This window comes from Mobula hypostoma, chromosome 21 (assembly GCF_963921235.1).
Source record: "Mobula hypostoma chromosome 21, sMobHyp1.1, whole genome shotgun sequence".
NCBI lineage: Eukaryota > Metazoa > Chordata > Chondrichthyes > Myliobatiformes > Myliobatidae > Mobula > Mobula hypostoma.
In genome coordinates this window covers 59,774,612-59,798,595 of record NC_086117.1, presented here as the reverse complement: position 1 = coordinate 59,798,595, position 23,984 = coordinate 59,774,612, and the positions used below count along the sequence as shown (strand labels likewise).

General features: G+C 41.3%; 1 protein-coding gene across 5 annotated transcripts in view; it reads right to left on the bottom strand.

The window, feature by feature from the left end:
• arvcfb (ARVCF delta catenin family member b) overlaps positions 1 to 23,984 on the bottom strand; it is a 508,908-nt gene that overhangs the window by 340,835 nt on the left and 144,089 nt on the right. The window contains exon 4 of one of the 5 annotated variants that reach the window (XM_063074131.1): positions 11,010 to 11,081. The exons of the other annotated variants lie outside the window; for them this stretch is intronic. The gene's annotated coding sequence lies outside the window, so the exon portion shown is untranslated. The remainder of the gene's footprint in view (positions 1 to 11,009; positions 11,082 to 23,984) is intronic. 5 annotated transcript variants of the gene reach the window in all.

Genomic DNA, 23,984 nt, shown 5'->3' with positions numbered 1-23,984 from the left:
GGTAGACTAATACAGATCCTACAGATTAACCTTCTGACCTGCATGGGTAAAGCTCTCCCCACCACTGAGCACATAGACACGGGAGCATTGTCGCAGGAAAGCAGCATCCATTGTCAAGAAATTCCATCACCTAGGTCATGTTCTCTTCTTCCTACTGCCATCAGGAAAGAGGTACTGTACAGGAGCCTCAGGATCCACACCTCCAGGTTCAGGAACTGTCATTACCTGTCAATCACCTTGAACGAAAGGCGATAACTTCACTTCCCCATCACTGAAATGGTCCCATGGACCCAATTTCAAGGACTCTATCTCATGTTCTCAATATTTATTGTTATTTTATTTTTTTTTTGTTTGTTCATTCTTTTTGTATTTCCACAGTTTGTTGTCTTTTGCACACTGGTTAACTTTCATTAATTCTATCATGGTTCTTGGTCTATTGAGTATGACTGCAAGAAAATGAATTTCAGGGTTGTATATGGTGACAGATATATACTTTGATAATGAATTTACAAATGACTGTTTTATTCCTACATCACTTTCAGATTATTAATCCCCCCCTTAACAAAAATCACACCTGGTATGATAGCACGAATCCAATGTGCCCCAACTCTTTTATGGCTCATTACTAATGGATTTCAGAAAGTTCAAATGCAACGTTACCACTGCATGCCCCTTACCTCTCATGGTGGTTAAAGCTTTAAAAGAAATTGTTCAAACTGTTCCTTTCATAAATCCACATTATATCTGCAAAATCCTGTTGTTTTTCAATTTCTGTTCCTTCTTCCTTGAATGGGTTCCAGTTTTTCCTATTGTCATGAGGCAAACTAATCTGTAACTTTACTCTGCTTACACAAGTAATAAGGGGTTAACATTTGTGATATTTGAATCTGTGGGAATCTGAAGAACTTCAGAAGATACATCAGAAATCTCCAATGCCATCGCTTTCAAAACCTTGAAAAGTCATTTAAGATTGCCATGTTTCCTTAATGTTTACATTTTTCCCCCAGCTCTTTATAGGTCTTGCATGATTGTTCATTTCTTCTGCCTCAATCAAAATTCTCATTAACTTTAAAGCAACACTCACAACACGCTGGAGGAACTCAGCAGGTCGGGCAGCATCCATGGAAAAGATCAGTCGACGTTTCGGGCCGGAACCCTTCGTCAGGACTGTAGGGGGAAGGAGCAGAGGCCCTATAAAGAAGGTGGGGGGAGGGTGGGTAGGAGAAGGCTGGTAGGTTCCAGGTGAAAAACCAGTAAGGGGAAAGATAAAGGGGTGGGGGAGGAGAAGCAGGGAGGTGCTAGGCAGGAAAGGTGAAGAAGGAATAAGGGAAAACAATGGGTAGTAGAAGGAGGCGGAACGGTGAAGGAGGTGATAGGCAGCTGGGGGAGGGTTTAGAGTGACATAGGGATAGAGGAAGGGAGGGGGAGGGAATTACCGGAAGTTGGAGAATTCTATGTTCATACCAAGGGGCTAGAGACTACCTAGATGGTATATGAGGTGTTGCTCCTCCAACCTGAGTTTAGCCTCATCATGGCAGTAGAGGAGGCCATGAATGGACATATCTGAATGGGAATGGGAAATAGAGCAACAAGCAGTGAACGGCTTGGTGGTTTCCTTGGATGCAGAAAAGGCCTTTGATCGTATCGAATAGCCGTATCTTTTTTTCACTTTAGAACGATTTGGTTTGGGCAATAATTTTATTAAAAGGGTAAAGATTTTTTATAATGCCCCTTTGGCTGCGATTCTCACTAATGGTATTAGGTCGGGTAATTTTAGTATTCTGAGGGGCAGCCGGCAGGGCTGCCCTTTATCACCACTAGTTTTCACACTAGTGATCGAGCCATTGGCTGGGGCTATTCAGTGAGACCCCAAAATATCTGCTCCAGACATCGGACTAAAGTCACACAAAATTACATTGTATGCGGATGTTGTTCTAATTTTCTTATCAAACCCTGCTGTATCAGTGCACCACCTTATACAATGCCTCAACTCATTTAGCACCTTTTCAGGTTATAAAATCAACTTTACTAAATCAGAGGCTGTGCCTCTGGGGAATCTGCAGCAGACACTCAGGGTGTTTTCTCCCTTTAAATGGTCGCAGACAGGTTTTGTTTACTTAGGTGTGATAAATATGCCTATGTTTGATCAATTGTTCAAAGCTAACTTTACACAGTTATTTGACAAAATCAAACAGGATCTTGAGCGAAGGAGCACTCTTCCCATTTCTTGGCTTGGCTGAATATCCTTGCTCAAAATACACATTCTTCCTTGTCTGCTCTACCCGATACGAATGATTCCAGTCATTTTTACCCAACAAATACTTGAAAAAATAAATGGCTGATTTGTTTCTTTCATCTGGAAAAAAAACCCTGTAGTAAAATACCTAAGTTACAGCTTCCCAGTAGTCTAGAGGATCTGGATTTTCCAAACATCAAAAAATATCAATTAAGTTCCTTTTTATCTTATGTGGTTGACTGGGTTTGCAGGGACCCCTCAATTTGGCTAGGCATTGAAACTTCACAAGCAAAATGCCCTCTTATTAATTTGCTTTTCCTCAATAAGATGAAACTAGTTAAGGAATATTGTTGCAATCCAATAACAATTAATCCAGTCAAGGCTTGGAGGGCAGTGTGACAAATTGACGGTAATGCATCAAAAATATCACCCTTCACTCCAATAGTCATAGTCATACTTTATTGATCCCGGGGGAAATTGGTTTTCGTTACAGTTGCAACATAAATAATATAGTAATAAAACCATAAATAGCTAAATAGTAATATGTAAATTATGCCAGTAAATTATGAAGTAAGTCCAGGACCAGCCTATTGGCTCAGGGTGTCTGACCCTCCAAGGGAGGAGTTGTAAAATTTGATGCCCACAGGCAGGAATGACTTCCTATGACACTCTGTGTTGCATCTCGGTGGAATGAGTCTCTGGCTAAATGTACTCCTGTGCCCACCCAGTACATTATGTAGCAGATGGGAGACATTGTCCAAGATGGCATGCAACTTAGACAGCATCCTCCTTTCAGACAACACCATGAGAGAGTCCAGTTCCATCCCCACAACATCACTGGCCTTACGAATGAGTTTGTTGATTCTGTTGGTGTCTGCTACTCTCAGCCTGCTGCCTCAGCACACAACAGCAAACATGATAGCACTGGCCACCACAGACTCGTAGAATCTCGTAGGCAGTCCAGATTTTCAGCCTGACATAATGGATTCTGGATTTAAACTTTGGATTTCTAAGGGTATTTTCCATCTCGGAGATTTGTTTGATGAAGGAACGATGATGTCTTTTAGTCAAATAGTACAGAAATTTAACATACCCAATATAAGGATTTTTTTCGTTTCTTTCAGATACGAGATTATATACAGAAAAAAAACATCATTGTTAACTGATTTCTATAGTTCTGACATAGAAAAGAGGGTGTTTCATTCTAAGGAAGTCTCTATTAGTACTTCTACAGCATCCTGAGGGAACGTTTTTTTTGGAGAGGCTCAGCAGCTGGGAAGGGTCTGGGAGAAAGAGCTGGGAGTAGAAATTACAGCTGAAACATGGGAAGACATCTGTGATAATGCAAAGAAAATTTCAGTTTGTAATAGAACTAAAGCATTGCAACTCAAAATTCTGCATAGAGCCCATCTGACTCCAGATTGTCTCTCGAAATTTAAGAAGGGGCTTTCTCCAATGTGTTCTAAATGTAAAGTAAATACTGGAATTTTCATCCACTGTTTTTGGACTTGTCCCAAACTTCAGGCACACTGGAGTGATATTTTGGGTGAAATGAAAAAGATTCTGAAGATGAGAGTTTGAACTGGACCCAGTGTCTTTTCCCTTGGGCTTACCCAGCGGTCGTATTATTAATGCACATCAGAAAGAACTTTTTAACGTCCTGACTTTTTGTGCGGGGAAGAACATTTCACTTTGTTGGATATCCGATAAGGCCCCTGGACTTTTTGGTTGACGTAAATTAAACATGGAATACATTCCTTTGGACTTTTTGACATGTATGGTACACTCAGAAACAAATATTTTTCATAAAACATGGCAACCTTTTCTGCAGTATGTAGATATAAACCTGTCTGCTATACTAATAAGGGCTTTTGTATAGGATGTTGCGGTGATGTCTGTATTTCGATGGAAGTGTTCTGATACTTGATATCTGTGAGGGGCAGAAGTGGATCTGTAAGTTGAAAGTTTTGTTATGCTGAGCAAAAAAAAATGTAAAAATTAAAAAAAACTGTGCCTGTCACGCAAAGTAAACACACAGTATCAGCATTCTTTGCTTGCTTTTCTTTTCAAGCTAACGCACTTTAATTTCAAATCACTATATAGTTCAAAATGTTCTGCAGCATTTGTCTTGTGAAACTTGGACTTTTTCCTTTATGATAATGAGATACTTCTCTGGCATCAATATGCCATATCATGAGTGGCATGGTGGAGATATGCCTGTACCAGAGATGCAAGGCACTCCTCTCCAGTAGCCTCCGGGTCACCCTTGGGCAAGGTGGAGCACTTGCTTAGCTGCCCTGCAATCAGGGTCACATGAAGCCCTGGGAGCAGATGGAGGATGATCATATGAGCAGCTGGAGCACATAACAAGTGCTAGTTATGCAAGCACTGATGCCAGGCAGACAATCTCTGAAGTGTATTGATAATGGCTGGGGTCACTCATCTCCAGAAGGCTGCAGTGGCAAACCACTTCTACAGAAAAATTGCCAAAAACAATCATGGCCATGGATAAGACCATGATGAAGATGCCATCTCAATAAAGAATCTTTTTATATATTTGCCACAATTCACCATTGGTAGGTTGAGTAAATCTGACATACCTTGGCTATACTTCATGATCACAACGGTCAAATCCGGATTTTTTTTTTAAACTTGAGCATCAAAAATTTGCAAAGTAAAACTTCAAAATTGTCTCATCTCTGTCTACCAGGAGAAAGACAGAATCAGAATATGGTTTAATATCACTGGCATATGTTGTGGAATTTATTAACTTTGTGGCAGCAATACAATGTAATACAGGATAATACAGAAAATTTGAATTACAGTAATTTATATGTATGCATATTATATATTGTTGAATTAAATAAGTAGTGCAAAAAAAATTTTTTTTTTAAATATTGAGGTACAGTTCATGGGTTCAATGTCCATTCTGAAATTGGGATTGCAGCGGGGAGGAAGCTGTGCCTGAATCATTCAATATGTTCTTCATGCATCTGTGCCCCCTCCCTGATGGTAGCAATGAGAAGAGGGCATGTCCAGGGTGGTGGGGATCCTTAATGATGGACGTCACCTTTCTGAGGCACTGCTCCTTGAAGATATCCTGAGTGCTATGATGGAGCTGACTACATTTACAACTCTCTGCAGCTTACTTTGATCCTGTGCAGGAGCAACCTCCCCGCCTCCCCATACCAGATGGTGATGCAGTCAGTTCGAATGCTCTCCATGGTACATCTGTACAAATTTGAGAGTGTTTTAGTTGACATAGCAAATCTCCTCAAACTTCTAATGAAATATAGCCACCGTCTTGCCAACCGTATAGCTGCATTGAATGTTGGGTTCAGGTTCAGGTTGAGTCTTCAAAGATATTGACAACCAGGAACTTGGAATCACTCACTCTTTCCTGGATGGCGGGGGTCCCTAATGATTGAAACTGCTTTCCTGTGACTGTGTTTCATATAGATGAGCTCAATGGTTGGGAGGAATTTACCTGTGCCGTATCCACTACTTTTTGTAGGATTTTCTGTTCAAGGGCATTGGTGTTTTCATACCAGGCTGTGATGCAACCAGTCAATACACTCTCCATGCCAGGAGTGGGATGCTCCCTCAGTAATGGCCACACACAAAGTCTTCAGCACATAAGGCAATGGGAAGAAATGTCTAGGACATACCACTCAAGTCATTTTAAAAGCTTTCTTGCCCAGTTCCTTGAATTCCACATAATGAATTACCACAGTTCATGATGCACAACAGCCCAATTAAGAAATCCTTCTGTTGAAAGCACCCAACTCTCCAATGTTTAATAGAGGACTACCAACTTCCAAAAAGCAGAACACATAAAAAAAAGCTTCTTTTCAACCTTCTACAGTTCCTTCCAGAAAGTGTATTGTTTAACTTGGAGCTGCAGAAAAGTGGTCTACCTTATGGTTATTTATATTCACCAATGGAATCCAATGGTTATTTTCATTATTAGTATCCCCAAAATGATAATCTGGATCGATTACAGATGTCTAAAGATGTACCATGGAGAGCATTCTAACTGGTTACATCATCTGATATGGTTGGGGGGGTTGGGGGGAGGGTGCACTGTTCAAGATTGAAATAAGCTACAGAGGGTTATACACTTCGTCAGCTCCACCATGGGCATTAGTCTCTGTAGTATCCAGCACATCTTCAAGGTGCAAAGTCTCAGAAAGACGGCATCAATCATCAAGGAAAAATACATATACTTACAGTTACTGTAATTCATATTTTTTCTATTATGTATCACAATGTACAGCTGCTGCACAGACAACAAATTTCACAACATATACTGATTCTGAACTATCCTTTGTTGATAGATTACCTTGTCTTACATTTCAGTTAGCCTAGACTCTAGCAAATTTCTATACCTGTACTGCGTAGAACATTCTGGCTGGTTTTATTACCGATTGGTATGGTGGCTCCAATATGCATCCATCAAGAGATGTTCCAGAGGGTTATAAGCTTAGCCAACTCCTTCATGGACAAAACCATCCCCACTATCAAGGGCATTTTTAAGAGATGCTGCCATAAAAAGGCAAGATTTATCATTAAGGACACTCACAACCTAGGACATGCCCCGTTCTCAATACTACCACAAATAGAAGGGGCAGGAGCCTTAAAACCCACTCAATATTTTAGGAACGGCTTCTTTCCCTCCATCAGAAATTACTGCACAGTCTATGAACACCACCTCACTGGGTCTCTTTTGTACTATTGTAACTTCTGGTATTGCACTGTGCATTGTTGCCATGGAACAACAAATTACACAGCACATCAGTGATAATAAATTTGATTCGTTGATCTGATTTCATGAACATTTGAAAATTTCCATCAAAAGAACTTGTCAGTGTCTTGTCCCATGATAATTTCAATTGTAAATGCTTTAATTAGACTTCAACAGTAGATTTAACATCCACTCTCAAACATTAATAAAAACACATTCCGAAGACATACCTATTGGTCATTACAAACTGTCCCATGATTAGGCTAGGGTTAAAGCGGCACGGCTCAAAGGGCTGGAAGGGTCGATTCCACGCTGTATCTCAAATTAATCTCCAGATAATTACTTTATAATATAGATGTTCTGCATTTTCATTCATTGGTAACTTAAACTTATTCTTTCCCAACAAATATCCAGTAGTCAAATGCAACAGAATTAACAATTGGAAGATGACAAATACAAGTTGTTGCTGTCTTGAAAAGAGATAAAATTTTTCCTAATTTGAAGCTACTAAGGAACTCAAGTTGACAGCTCTTCTCAACAAAAGCTGGTAGAGAATATAGGAATTTAGATACTGAAATCTGCTACATCTGGTTAGGTGATTTTACAGCTTAGGTGATTTTGTGAATCCACTGCATAATACATTAGGTTTGTTTTTTTTAAATTTTGGGAGTCTATGACAGCTGTTTTTCTGCAAATTTCTGCAAGAAAATGCTGGTATGATATCAGGTGCCCTTTTTATTAAGATCGCAAAACATAGGAGCAGAATCAGGCCATTCAGCCCATCAAGTCTGCTCTGCCATTCTATCACGGCTGATTTTATTATCCCTTTCAATCCCATTCTCTTGCCCTCTCTCTGTATTCTTTGACGTCTTGATTAATCAAGAACCAATCAAACTCTGCCTTAATGTCTTGACCTGCTCAGCTGTCTGTGGCAATGAGAATTCCACAGATACACCTCCCTTTGGATAAACACGTTTCCTCATCCAAATGGATATCCTTCTTTTCTGAGGTTATGCCTTCCAGTCCAAGACTCCTCCACAATAGGAAACATCCTCTCCACAGCCACTCTATGTAGGACTTTTGGCAGGATTTGATTTGTTTCAATGAGAAATTCGCCCCCCCCGCCCTATTCTTTTAAATTCCAGCGAGGGCAGGTCCTGGGTCATCAAACACTCATATGGTAAGTATTTCATTTCTGGAAACATTTTCTTAAAACTTCTCTGGACCCTCTCCAATACCAGCACATCTTTCTGATAAGTGCCCCAAAACAACCCACAATACTCCAAGTAGGTCTGACCAATGTCTTATAAAGCCTCAACATTACATCCTTGGTTTTGTATTCTCGTCCTCTCGAAATGAATGCTCACCCTGCATTTGCCTTCCTTACCAGAGGCTCGATCTGCAAGTTAATCTTTAGGGAATCTTACACTAGGACTCCCAAGTTCCTTTGCACCTCTGATTTCTCCCCATTTAGAAAACAGTCCATGCCTTTATTCCTTCTATGAAAATGTATAACCATGCACTTCCCTACACTGTTTTCCTTCTGCCACTTCTTTGCCCAATCTGCCCAGGTCTTTCTGCAGAGTCCCGGGTTCCTCAACAGTACCTGCCCATCCATGCTGCTTTGAATCATCTGCAAAATTGGCCACAAAGCCATCAATTCTGTTATCCAAGTCATTAACAAAAACATAGAAACATTGAAAAACTTGCAGCACAATACAGGTCCTTCAGCCCACAATGCTGTGCCGAGCATGTACTTACTTTAGACAGTAACTAGGGTTACCCATAGCCCTCTATTTTTCTAAGCTTATGTACCTATCCAGGAGTCTCTTACAAGACCCTTTCGTATCCATGAAAAGACGTGGTCTCAATGCTGACCCCTGCTGAATACCACTTGTCACTGGCCTCAAACCAAAAAGATCCTCCATTATTCCCATTTTTTGCTTCCTGCATGTCAGCCAGTCTTTAAATCCATGGTAGTATCTTTCCTGTCATATCATGGGCTGCCTCATGTGGGGCACCTTGTAAAAGCCTTCTAAAAGCCCAAATAAACAATATCCACTCTGTCATTCCTGCTTGTTATTTCCTTAACAAATTGCAACAGATATGTCAGAGAATATTTCCCCTCAAGGAAACCGTGCTGACTTTGTCATATTTTGTCATGGGCCTCCAAGTATCCTGAAAGCTCATCCTTAATGATAGACTCCAACATCTTCCCAACCCCTGGGGTCAGACTAACTTGTCTGTTATTTCTCCTCTTCTGCCTCCCTCACTTCTTAGAGTGGGGTAACATTTGCAATTTTCCAGTCCTCCAGTACCATTCTAGAATCTTGTGATTCTTCTAAGATTATTACTAATGCCTCCACAATCTCTTCAGCTACCTTTTTTCGGAACACTGGGGCGTAGTCCACCTGGTCCAGGTGACTTATCGACCTTCAGACCTTTCAGTTTCCCAAGCACTTGCTCCTTCGCACACACTCACTTCTGCCTCCTGACACTTCTGCATTTCTCGCATTCTGCAAGAGACTTCCACAATGAAGACTAACACAAAATACTTACTAAGCTCATCTGCAATTTCTTCTCTACCACCCCCAATAACACCTCAGCATCATTTTACAGTGGTTCAATATCCAGTCTCATCTCTCTTTTACTTTCATATCTGAAAAATGTCTTTGTATCCTCTTTTATATCACTGACTGGTTTACCTTCATATTTCATCTTTTCCATGGCTCTTTAGTTGCCTTCTATTGGCTTTTAAAAATTTCACACTAACCTTTGCTATATTATATGCCCTCTCTTTTGCTTCTATGCTGTCTTTGATTTCACTTGTCAGTCACATATACCTCATCCTTCGTTTAGAAGACTACTTCATCTTTGGGAAAAATCTTTTCTGCGCATTCCGAATTGGCCCCAGAAACTCCATCTGTTGCTATTCTGCCATCATCGCGGACAGTGCCCCTTCCAAATAACGTTAGCCATGCCTCATGCCTCGAAATTCCTTTACTTTACTGTAATACTGATTTTCGATTTTCTTTCTCAAAGTGCGGGGTGAACTCTATCATACTATCACTGCCTCCTAACGATTCCTTTCACTTAAGCTCCCTAATCAAATTTGGTTCATTGTACCACATTCAATCCAGAATTGCCACTTCCATAGCAGGCTCGACCACAAGGTATTCAAAAAAGCCATTTCGTAGGCATTCTACAAATTCCCTCTTTTCAGATTCAGCACCAACCCGATTTTCCAATCTGCCTGCATATTGAAATCCCCCATGACTAGAGTGACATTGCCATTTTGATGTGCCTTTCCCATCATTTTGATGTGCCTTTCCCATCTCCCATTGTAATTTGAAGCCCACATCCTGGCTACTGTTCAGAGGCCTCCATACAAGTCCCATCAGGCCCCTTGAAGAAATTTAAATGAAGTCCCATCAAGAAGTTTAGCAGGGATTAATCAGCTTTCAGAATCAAAGAGAACCCTCTGCTCCTTGATGTACTGGTAGGAAGCAGTCAAAATTCTCCTTCCTTCAGGGTGGTCACAAAACAAGTTGGACTTGCACCATTTCAGGGAAAGGACTCTTCATCTCAGGGTCTCAATATTTATTGGTTAATTATTATAACTTTTTTCTTCTTCTGTATTTGCAGTGGTTGTTTATCCACCCTGTTGGGTGCAGGTTTGCACTAATTCTATTATGGCTTTATGATTTATTTTGTAATTGAATAACTTTTTGTCCTTTGCACACTGGTTGTCTGCTCAATTTGCTGCGGTCTTTCTTTGATTCTATTATGGCTATTGGATTTATTGAGTATGGCTGCAAGGAAACAAATCTCAGGGTTGGAAATGATGACATAGGTCAGGGGTGGCCAAGCTTTTATGTTCCATGCATCAATTTTTTCACGCACGAGTTCAGATGCGCCATACAACTCTTGTACCCCCACTCAATTCTTATGAAAATGTTAATATAGACATATTTAGCATTTTTACATGATATATTGATTTAATACAAAAACAAGGTAAACATTACTTACCTTAATGAGACTTTTAACAAATATGTTTTGCCGCCTTTTGATTTCTTCCTTTTTCTTAATCACATATTCTTTCTGTAACTCAGACCCAAGCACTAGCTTCAGTTTTCCTTCTATTTCAGTCTGATGTTGTGATTTATACTGTCTATTAAGATCATGTCTTCTATTATGTGAGAAAGTGTTTTCACAAACAATGCACAACGGTTTTCCTGACGGACCCACTATAAATAAAAAACTCATTTTCCCACTGTTCATTGAAATTACTATCACTTCTTGCTTTTCTTTTGCTCATTTTCTTTTGCACTGTGATGGGTAACTGAATGTAAAAACAAGGCTTAATTTTTGAAAAAGTACAAAACTGCAAATGTTCACGAAGGACGAACAAAGCACAACTCCGTAGCGCACGAGTGTCAATTGTAAACTGACTGGCAAAAACCTGCAACCCACCGCTGGTGCAGATGCCCGGCGCCTCAGGATCAAACAAGTATCAAACATGTATTGTACAGTTATGGAACGACTGCAGAACAAAAGTCCTTCTTTCCCAGTTTGACTCATTGAACATTTTTTTTTAAATTGAAAACAGATTAGTGTGAAAGAAGATAACATTCGCCAAAAGATGTGCACGAAATAATAAAATTGCTAAAAATAATTGCTAAGTTTTAGATTTATTCTCAGTAAAACCCATTTCTAGCACTAAGTTACTTGAGCTCCTGTTATAGATTTTTTTTCTACAAATCGGTTTTTGGTTAATACTTTTTGGATGAGTAGGCTTATCACTAGGGTGCAATGCGCCACTTCTAATCATCCAATGCGCCACTTTTGCAACATGCACCATAGGTTGGCCATCCCTGAGATAGGTACTTTGCTAATAAGTTTACTTTGTACTTTGAAATATGAATCTACTTCTACAGTTGATAGGATGAATGCTCAGTTTCAAATTAGTTTATTGTTATATGTACCTGGATGCAACAAAATCTCTTGCTCACATGAAGCTCAAAGTTTATCTGGTAATAATAAAAACCTGTAAAACATCAAGTGCAAAGCAACAGAATGGTGCAGAAATGGTAGTGCAATCTGAAGTAGTGTTAAGAGAAATTATTAAGTGACAATAACTGAAATAGGTGCACAAGAATGTGAAATGGTTCACATAGAAGCCAAAGATTCAGAAGTTAGATAACAGTGGAGAAGCAACTGTTCTTCATTTTGGTCATCTGGGGTCCAAGTGGCCTCAGGTCTTTTCGAATGCCTCATTCTATCAAGATTGAATCCAGACAGTTTATTCATCAGCTACCAACTCTTATGACCTGGTATAGAAAAACCAATGCCAAGTGGCTTCAGAAAACCCTACAAAAGGTTGTGGATTCGGCCCAGTACATTGCGTGCAAAGCCCTCCCAATCACTGAGCACATCTGTTTGAAATGCTATCGTAGGAAAGCAGCATCCAGAGATCCTCACCACCCAGGCCATGCTCTTTTCCCACAGCTGCCATCAGGTAGAAAGTACAAGAGCCTCAGGACTTGCACCACCAGGTTCAAGAACAGTTTACTACCCCTCAAACATCAGGCTCTTGAACAGAAGGGCCTCAATTGCCCGTCCACTGAGATGTTCCCACAAACAATTATCTCACTTTAAGGACTCTTCACATTTTCATTATTTATTGCTGTTTCTGTTTGCATTTGTACAGTTTGTTGTCTTCTGCAATCTGGCTGATCTTTCATTGACCTGTTATAGTTACATAGATTTGTTGAGTATGCCTGCAGGAAAATGAATCTCAGGGTTGTATGTGCTTACATACACTTACTCTGGTAATAAAATTTACTTTGAACAACTCAACCAAACCAATTCTTTTCACCCCATCTATGATACATTTACAATAACTGAAAAGGAAATGTCCACAGAGACATTTCTGTAATTGCCGTCCAGAAATAATGAACGCCAACATGAAATACAGAAGAAGAATATCACTAACTTCTGAGATGTAGCCACCAGCTCAAATTCCCTAGGGGCCATTTGTGGAAAAGATAGATACATTATCAAAATCTAGTAAACACTTCCAGAAAACCCAAACATATTTTTGAGAAAATGAGCTGGAACGATGAGAAGCAGCAACAAGATGATCACCAGCTGCTGCTGACAAAGCACTGATTATTTTTAACATTCATTTCAAGCTTCGCTCTGGACTTGGCCACAATAAAAAAAACAGACACACACATACACACAATATGAATTAGTTTATGTTGCTTGTTTCTTCTTAGGAAGCAAACAGATATGGAGCTGCATTCTTTTCATATTAAGATAAGTTCAGTAAAAGAAACATGAAACAATACTATGCCATTTCCAGAAATGATCTGTTCATTACCAATTCCTGTTCACAACCTGAGGTCCACAGGCCACTTGCTCAATGATATTGGTCCTTGGCACAAAAAAAGGTTGGAAACCCCTGTTACCTAGATGAATCCTAAACTAGGACATGCACTGTATCCAGAAAGAACATGAAACAATGAGAAAGAGAGTCAACTGAATACAAATGAAATGTTCAGGTACAAACCTCAAAGAGGACAACCTTGTTATAGGGCTTGGGGTCTTGCATACCTTAATGACCCAGAGGGCTATGTTGGCTAGGATCAGGGCTTTATGCTTTGTCGGCCACGGCAGAGGTCAAAGGGTACAAACCAGATGAAAAGTGGTCCATCAGTCCTCCAGGTTTCGGGGTTCAGCTCAGAGCTAATAACCTTGAATGGTCAAACAGAACTGTTATGGAAACAGCAATGAAGAATCCTTCTACATCTACGTGCAACGGTATTCCTGAGACTCCACTGGGCACTTCCATAACTGAACATTAACCGAGAGGAAGCCACTGACACAATGAAGGAAGCTGTGAATGCCTCCAGAGATGGAGGATATTCTTTGCTGCCCTAAACTGCAGCAGCGCAACAGACGAGAAGAATTCAGGTACAAGGATCTGGCCTTTGGAAAATGCGTAACAGTGAAATATGCCCAAACTATACTCCCAGCAGGATGCTACTACCACGAGCTATTCCTATTAACTGTTCAAACTCAAACCAATTTAGCTTCCATTCCCAACCACTGTGCTCATATCAAGAATCCTCTACGTTACATGTGCATTCGAAGTACAGTATCAATGTATACTTCTTACAGGCAGCCAGAAAGAAACTCAAAAGAACCCATTAGTGTTGTTAATAATGTATGTTGTAATTTCCTTTGTTTTCTTTTTTGCCGTCCACAAGTAGTCACTAGATCTCAAGCGTACAAATAAAACGATTTAAGAGCTTTATTTCTCTCCTGGTTTCAGCTATCACCAGCCATCTTCTACTTCTTCCTCCCCTTCCCCCACCTTTCACCCTTTCCAGTCCTGATGAAGGATCTTGCCCTGAAATGTCGACTCTTTATTCCCATTTATAGATGCTGTCTGATCTGCTAAGCAGCTCCAGCACATTGTGTGTATTGCTCTAGATTTCCAGCATCTGTCGTACCTCTTGAGTCTACGTATATATCAAGAGTGTTGTAGAAGCGAGCCTGAAGGCTTTGTGTGTCAATGCAAGGAGCATTCGTAACAAGGTGGATGAATTAAAAGCGCAGATTGTTATTGATGAATATGATATAGTTGGGATCACAGAGACATGGCTCCAGGGTGACCAAGGATAGGAGCTCAACATTCAGGGATATTCAATATTCAGGAGGGATAGACATGAAAGAAAAGGAGGTGGGGAAGCATTGCTGGTTAGAGAGGAGATTAACGCAATAGAAAGGAAGGACATTAGCCGGGAGGATGCGGAATCGATATGGGTAGAGCTGCATAACACGAAGGGGCAGAAAACACTGGTGGGAGTTGTGTACAGGCCACCTAACAGTAGTAGTGAGGTTGGGGATGGTATTAAACAGGAAGTTAGAAATGTGTGCAATAAAGGAACAGCAGTTGTAATGGGTGACTTAAATCTACATGTAGATTGGGTGAACCAAATTGGTAAAGGTGCTGAGGAAGAGGATTTCTTGGAATGTATGCGGGATGGTTTTTTGAACCAGCATGTCAAGGAACCAACTAGAGAGCAGGCTATTCTAGACTGGGTATTGAGCAATGAGGAAGGGTTAGTTAGCAATCTTGTCGTGAGAGGCCCCTTGGGTAAGAGTGACCATAATATGGTGGAATTCTTCATTAAGATGGAGAGTGACATAGTTAATTCAGAAACAAAGGTTCTGAACTTAAAGAAGGGTAACTTTGAAGGTCTGAGACGTGAATTAGCTAAGATAGACTGGCAAATGATACTTAAAGGGTTGACGGTGGATATGCAATGGCAAGCATTTAAAGATCGCATGAACTACAACAATTGTTCATCCCAGTTTGGCAAAAGAATAAATCAAGGAAGGTAGTGCACCCGTGGCTGACAAGGGAAATTAGGGATAGTATCAATTCCAAAGAAGAAGCATACAAATTAGCCAGAAAAAGTGGCTCACCTGAGGACTGGGAGAAATTCAGAGTCCAGCAGAGGAGGACAAAGGGCTTAATTAGGAAGGGGAAAAAAGATTATGAGAGAAAACTGGCAGGGAACATAAAAACTGACTGTAAAAGCTTTTATAGATGTGTGAAAAGAAAAAGATTGGTTAAGACAAATGTAGGTCCCCTACAGACAGAAAAAGGTGAATTGATTATGGGGAGCAAGGACATGGCAGACCAATTGAATAACTACTTTGGTTCTGTCTTCACTAAGGAGGACATAAATAATCTTCCGGAAATAGTAGGGGATAGAGGGTCCAGTGAGATGGAGGAACTGAGGAAAATACATTTTAGTAGGGAAGTGGTGTTAGGTAAATTGAAGGGATTAAAGGCAGATAAATCCCCAGGGCCAGATGGTCTGCATCCCAGAGTGCTTAAGGAAGTAGCCCAAGAAATAGTGGATGCATTAGTGATAATTTTTCAAAACTCTTTAGATTTTGGACTAGTTCCTGAGGATTGGAGGGTGGCTAATGTAACCCCACTTTTTAAAAAAAGGAGGAAGAGAGAAACCAGGGAATTATAGACCGGTTAGCCTAATATCGGTGGTGGGGAAAATGCTAGAGTCAGTTATCAAAGATGTGATAACAGCACACTTGGAAAGCAGTGAAATCATCGGACAAAGTCAGCATGGATTTGTGAAAGGAAAATCATGTCTGACGAATCTCAGAATTTTTTGAGGATGTAACTAGTAGAGTGGATAGGGGAGAACCAGTGGATGCGGTATATTTGGATTTTTAAAAGGCTTTTGACAAAGTCCCACACAGGAAATTAGTGTGCAAACTTAAAGCACACAGTATTGGGGGTAAGGAATTGATGTGGATAGAGAATTGGTTGGCAGACAGGAAGCAAAGAGTGGGAATAAACAGGACCTTTTCAGAATGGCAGGCAGTGACTAGTGGGGTACCACAAGGCTCAGTGCTGGGACCCCAGTTGTTTACAATATATATTAATGACTTAGACAAGGGAATTAAATGCAGCATCTCCAAGTTTGCAGATGACATGAAGCTGGGCAGCAGTGTTAGCTGTGAGGAGGATGCTAAGAGGATGCAGGGTGACTTGGATAGGTTAGGTGAGTGGGCAAATTCATGGCAGATGCAATTTAATGTGGATAAATGTGAGGTTATCCACTTTGGTGGTAAGAACAGGAAAACAGATTATTATCTGAATGGTGGCCGATTAGGAAAAGGGGAGGTGCAATGAGACCTGGGTGTCATTATACACCAGTCATTGAAAGTGGGCATGCAGGTACAGCAGGCGGTGAAAAAGGCAAATGGTATGCTGGCATTCATAGCAAGAGGATTCGAGTACAGGAGCAGGGAGGTACTACTGCAGTTGTACAAGACCTTGGTGAGACCACACCTGGAGTATTGTGTGCAGTTTTGGTCCCTTAATCTGAGGAAAGACATCCTTGCCATAGAGGGAGTACAAGGAAGATTCACCAGATTGATTCCTGGGATGGCAGGACTTTCATATGATGAAAGACTGGATCGACTAGGCTTATACTCGTTGGAATTTAGAAGATTGAGGGGGGATCTTATTGAAACGCATAAAATCCTAAAGGGATTGGACAGGCTGGATGCAGGAAGATTGTTCCCGATGTTGGGGAAGTCCAGAACAAGGGGTCACAGTTTGAGGATAAAAGAGAAGCCTTTTAGGACCGAGATTAGGAAAAACTTCTTCACACAGAGAGTGGTGAATCTGTGGAATTCTCTGCCACAGGAAATAGATGAGGCCAGTTCATTGGCTATATTTAGGAGGGAGTTAGATTTGGCCCTTGTGGCTAAAGGGATCAGGGGGTATGGAGAGAAATCAGGTACAGGGTTCTGAGATGGATGATCAGCCATGATCATACCGAATGCCGGTGCAGGCTCAAAGAGTCGAATGGCCTACTCCTGCACCTATTTTCTATGTTTCTATTTGCATAGCATTTGAATATGTTCACTGTTTGAGTTAATATAAAAATAATGATACTCCAGATAAGATGAGAACAGTTTCAATGGGCAGTTTTAAGAGTCTTGAAAACACAAAAAAAGTGATTTGAGTACATCTACAGGAAATGCTGTAGCAGGAAAGCAGAATCCAGAGATCGCCACCACCCAGGTCCACTCAGGATATGTTTTGCTTTCATGGTAATTACCATTTGAATACTTTGAAGCATTTGTATCTCAGCACACTGATTGCACGAGAACTTTTACACAAGCCAAAATCTGAAGGAAAAGCCAACTGGCACCCAAGTTAATAAGCAACAAATTTAGTAACCTATTGTGATAGCCAGTGTCAAGACAGTCATGATCAGTACATGTCCTAGTTAAGCACAATAACTGAACTGTGTCCCAAAGCATATTTAACAAGATGTTAACACATACTAATTGCCAGAAGAACTCAGGTCAGGTAGCATCTTTGGAAAGGATTAAACAGTCAACATTTGAGCACTTCATCAAGATTGGAAAGTCAGGGGTAGAAGCCAGAACCTTTTGTGTGTGGAGTCATAGACACACAGGCCCTTCGACCCATCTGGTCCATACTGAACCATTTAAACTGCCTTCTCCCACCAAACTGCACTGGGATCATAGCCCTGCATACCCCTACCATCCATGTACCTATCCACACTTCTCTTAATTGTTGAAATCAAGCTCACATGCGCCAGTCATGCATGCAGCCTGTTACAGCCGTTCTGACTAGCTTTCTTACTTTTTTCTTCTTTTTTTTAAACTTATGTTACTTGTTGCAATTTTCACAGTAACACGTTGAAGCTGCACCCTCTCTAACATGCTGGTGGAGAGAGTTTTATTTGGGTTTTTAGTGCTGGAAATAGTTACATTCGGACACGTCTCATTAGCCGGGCAGCAGTATAGTCACATTGTTTATTCCACGGACCAGCTGATTGCGCTTATGCCAGCCGGTTTAGCGAACAGAGCGGCAGACACCCCTGCTGAAATCTGGAGGAAAACACAGAGGATGCAGGGGGGGATCAAAAAGGTGAGGAAAGACGACCAGGTCGAGACAACAGAGACTTATGGAGAAGAGGAGTTCGGTGGGTAATAAAATGGACGCGTTGACGGCGCTAGCCAGGAGTTAGAGAACATTTCGGGAGTGCAGTGTTATTATTTTACTGAAACAGGGCTGCACGAGGGCATACCCGACCAAAACTTTTCCATGGAGGGCTTCCAGACCATTCAGGCTGACCAGAAGTGCACTGAGAGCGGTAAGCGTAAAGGAGTTGGGGGCTTGCTGTTCTGGTTAACAATGGATGGTGCAATCCTGGTCATTTTACGATCGAGGAACATGTTTGTAGACCGGATATTGAACTTTTTGCTGTTGGACTCCAGCCATATTCCACCGAGATACAACACTGGGCGTCATGGGAGGTTGTTCCTGCCTGTGGCCATCGAACTTCACAGCTCCTTCCATGGAGGGTCAGACACCCTGAGCCAAAAGGCTGGCCCTGGACTTATTTCCACCTGGCATAGTTTGCATATTGTTGTTTGATTCTTTGTGGTTATTGCATTGCTATATTTATGCTCTATTCTTGGTTGGTGCAGCTGTAACGAAACCCAATTTCCCTCGGGATCAATAAAGTATATCTATCTATCTAAAACTTATGCTGGCAGCATGTTACACACTCTCACCACCCTCTGAGTGGTGAGAGTTTCCTCTCATGTTCCCTTTAACTTAATCTTCTACTTTCCAAGGAATAAAATCCTAACCCATTTAATCTTTCCTTTTAACTTGGGTCGATCAGCTCCAGCAGTACCCTTGTAAATTTTCTCTTTACTCTTCCAGCCTTATTTACATGTTTCCTGCATGTAGGTGACCAAAACAAACTTTCATCCTTAACCCATGACAACAGGTTGTAATCCGACACAACCTCATTGGGTAAAGTCTGCTTGTATTTGCCCTAACCACACCACTCAATTCTGTCAACTCTCCCCTCAGACGTCGACGTTCCAAGGAATAAAGTCAATAAGACCATAAGATATAGGAGCAGAAGTAAGCCATTTGGCCCATTGAGTCTGGCCAAACCTATTTAATCTTTCCTTATAACCCAGACCCTCCAGCCCCAGTCATGCCTTTGTAAATTTTCTCTGTACTCTTTCAACCTTATTTACACCTTTCCTGTAGGTAGGTGAAGAAAACTGCACACAACATGTTGAAGACTCTCAACCCAAAATATCGACTGCTCATTTCCCCCCACAGAAGCTGCCTGACTTGCTGAGTTCCTCCAACATTTTGAGAGTGGACAACAGGAATACTGCAGATGCTGGAAATTCAAGCAACACACATCAAAGTTGCTGGTGAATTTTGAGAGTGGCTCTGGATTCTCAGTGACTACAGAATCTCTTGTTTTTAACAAAATTATATCAAATGAAAAATGTGTAAATTCTAAATATGTTCACCTTTTTATATATTCACATGAGAACAGCAAAGATTACATTTTTATTTGTCTTTCCATTTTGATTGTGGGATAAGCATCATTTCATGCACTGATAAACAAATCAAATCATGACAATGGCTGCAATCTTCTACAGTCGAAATGCAAGGATTAGTATGCTGATTAATTCAAACAATGGAAACTATTCTAATTTACCAAAGTCAATTAATTGAGGAAATTTTACAATAAAATTAATTCAAATTGGGTTCACATAGTGGAGACCTATCATCGTATGCTATGTGGTATGACATGGATAATCATTGTCTCATGACTATGATTGTTCTTGGCAATTTTTTTTCCTACAGAACAGGTTTGCCACTGCCTTCTTTTCAGCAATGTCTTTACAAGACGGGTGACCCCAGCCATTATCAATACACTTCAGAGATTGTTTCCCTGGTGTCAGTGGCTACATAACCAGGACTTGTGATATCCACCAGCTGTTCATACAACCATCCATCACCTACTCCCATGGCTTCACATGACCTTGATCAGGAGGATTGGGCAAAGCAGGTATAACACATTATCCTACCTAGAGAGACCTGCAAGCATGGAGAGAAGGAGCACCTTACACCCCCTTTGGTACAGACTTATTTCCACCCCACCCACTAAGGAGACAAATAGACATTACAAAATAATTATTGAAGAATTTAGATGCAAAACCAAAAAGATGGTGTTGAATGAATGTTCAAACAGTTTAAAAGTTCATTCAAAATGTGGGATTAGCAGCTAAATTTACATTTCTAGAACAGAATATCATGCATCACAAAGGAATTAGTACTGGTGGGCATGAGAGGGAGAGATGGAAAAACATGATTTAGTTTTAAGTGTTCTCCTGAAGATGACTGACAAAATACCTCTCGTCCTGTGGAGTTTTATAGACAGAAAGATATTTGTAAAAGTTGCAAGCCCTCTAGTTCAGAACAGCATAATTCTATCGGTGATTACATACAAGTCAAATTCATCTGATGGGCACAATCACATACATGTATTAGAATGATTTATACCATAAGACATAGGAGCAGAATTAGGCCATCTAACTCATGGAGTCTGCTCCACCATTCAATCATGGCTCATCCTTTTTCTCTTCCCCTCAACTCCAGTTGCCAGCCTTCTCCTCTTAGCCTTTGATGCCATGTCCAATCAAGAATCCACCAAACCCTGCTTTGAATACACCCAAACACCTGGCCTCCACAGCTGCATGCGGCAACAAATTCCACAAATTCACCATCCATTGGCTAAAGAAATTTCTCTGCGTCTGTTTTGAAAAGACACCACCCCCTCCATTCTTAGGCTGTGCCATCTTGTCCTGGACTATCCCACCACAGGAAACATCCTTTCCACATCTACTCTGTCTAGGCCTTTCAACATTCGAAAGGTTTCAATGAGATTTTCGCACGGAGAACAGTGCAGTAATGATTGTGGAAAAGTATTTCTACTTTATATAGGCTGTGTATTTATCATATCATTCCTGCTTTTACTATATGTTACTGTTATTTTAGGTTTTGTGTGTTATTTGGCATGATTTGGTAGGTTATTTTTGGGTCTGCGAACGCTCACAAAATTTTCCCATATTAACAAATGGTAATTGCTTCTTCGCTTTACGACATTTCGGCTTACAAATCGTTTCATAGGAACGCTCTACCTTCGGATGGCGGGGTAACCTGTAATCGGTGGTCCACCTCCCAGCCACTGTTGGGAGGCCTATGTATAACTGCCATCAACATCCTTTTAGCCTTGCATTTTTTTTTTAACTCAACCCACAAAGATTCAACATCTTCTGATCCTATGTCACATCTTTCTACTGATTTGATGCCATTCCTTCCAGGGCCACCCCACCTTCCTATTCCTCCGATACAACATGTAACCTTGGAGATTCAACTCCCAACTACAACCATACTTCAGCCATGATTCAGTGATGCTACAACATTATACCTGGCAATCTGTAATAGTGCAACAAGATCATCCACTTTAATTCTTATACTATGCACATTTAGATACAACATCTTGAGTACTGTATTTGCTATCCTTTCTGATTCTGCATCCCTAATATTTAAATACTCAACCTGTTGGCTGCAACTAAGTCCCATCACCTGCCTGCCCTTCCTGGCAGTCTGACTGCATGCCATCTTTACCTTTTTACCATCTGTCCTATCCTGAGTCCCTTCACTCCGGTTCCCACACTCCTGACAAATTAGTTTAAACCCTCCCCAACAGCTCTAACAAACCTGCGCTCAAGAATATTGGTCCCCTTCAGGCTCAGGCATGCCAGGTAATACCTCCACCAGAAGAGATTCCAATGATCCAAGAACCTGAAGCCCTGCCCCCACACCATCTTCTCAGCGACACACTTATCTGCCAAATCATCCTGTTTCTACCCTCACTGGCATGTGGCACAGGCACCAATCCAGAAACTACTACCCGGGAGGTCCTGCTTCTCAGCTTTCTACCTAGGTCTCTAAAAACTCTTTGCTTTTCCTTCCTATTCATTGGTACCAATATGTACCAAGTCATCTGGCTGCTCTCCCTCCCTCTTCAACATGTTGTGGACACAATCTGAGACATCCCTGATTCTGGCACCTGGGAGGCAACACACCATCTGGGTGTCCCATTCACGTCCATAGAATGTCCTCTCTGTTCCCCTCACTTTCGAGTCCCCTGTCACCGCTCCTTTCTTCTCTCCCTTTCTCTTCTGCACCACGGACCCATGCTCAGTGCCTGTAACCTGATTGCTGTGGCATTCTCCCGGGAGGTCAGCCCCACAAAAGTATCCAAAGCAGTATACTTGTTTTTGAGGGGAATGGCCACAGGGGTGCTCTGCTCTAACTGCCTATTTCCATTTCTTGTGACAGTCACCAGGCTACTCGCCTCCTGCACCTTCGGGTGACTACTTCCCTGCAACTTTAATCAATTATGTCCTCACTCTCCTGTAGATGCCGAAGGTCATCTAGTTGCTGCTCCAGATCCCTAACAGTCTTCAAGGAGCTGCAGCTGGATACACTTCACGCAGATGTAGTTCCCAGGGAGACTCTGGGTCTCCCAGTTCTCCAACATCCAGCACAAAGAACACACCACAGCCGTTTAAATGGTACAATAAGAGGAAAAAAAAAACAAAAAGGAAACCTTAACTGACACCTCTTCTGAGCCGAAGCCTCTCTTACCCTCTACTTTTTCCCACTTCTCACTTTACACTTATGACTGTGACCAAGCACAGCTTCAATGCCATATTTAAGTTTGCTGAAGACACCACTGTCATTGGCCAAATCAAAGGTGGTCATGAATCAGTACATAGGACTGAGACTGAAAATCTGGCTGAGTGGTGCCACAACAATCGCTCAACTCAATGTTAGCAAGACCAAGGGGCCGTTTATTGACCTCAGGAGGAGGAAACCAGAGGTCCATGAGCCAGCCCTCATCAGGGGATCAGAGGTAGAGACGGTCAGCAGCTTTAAATTCCTTGGTGTGATCATTTCAGTGGACCTGTCCCAGGCCCAGCACGTCCACTTCCTTTGAAGCTTGCAAAGATTCAGCATATTTAAAATTTTGGCCTACTTCTATAGATGTGTGCTGGAGAGTATATTGACTGAATGCATTACTGCCTGCTACGGAAACACCAATGACCTTGCACAGAAAATCCTACAAAATGTAGTAGATATGACCCAGTCCATTACGGATAAAGACCTCCTCCACCATTGAGCAATTCCATACGTAACACTGTCGCAGAAAAGCAGTATCCATCTCCAGAACCCACAGCACCCAGGTCGTGCTGCTGCCATCAGGAAATTGGTACAGGAGCTTCATGACTCTCAGGAACAGTTATTACCCCTCCACCATCAGGTACTTGAACCAAAGGGGAAAACTTCACTCAATTTCACTTGCCTCATCACTGAACTGTTCCCACAACCAATGGACCTGCTTCAAGGACTTAGTATTAATTATTTCTTTTTACTTTTGTATTGTGATCAACAGATGACGTAATAGCCACAGCTCTTTACACCATCCTTACACACCTGGAGAAAAGGGATGCTTATGTCAG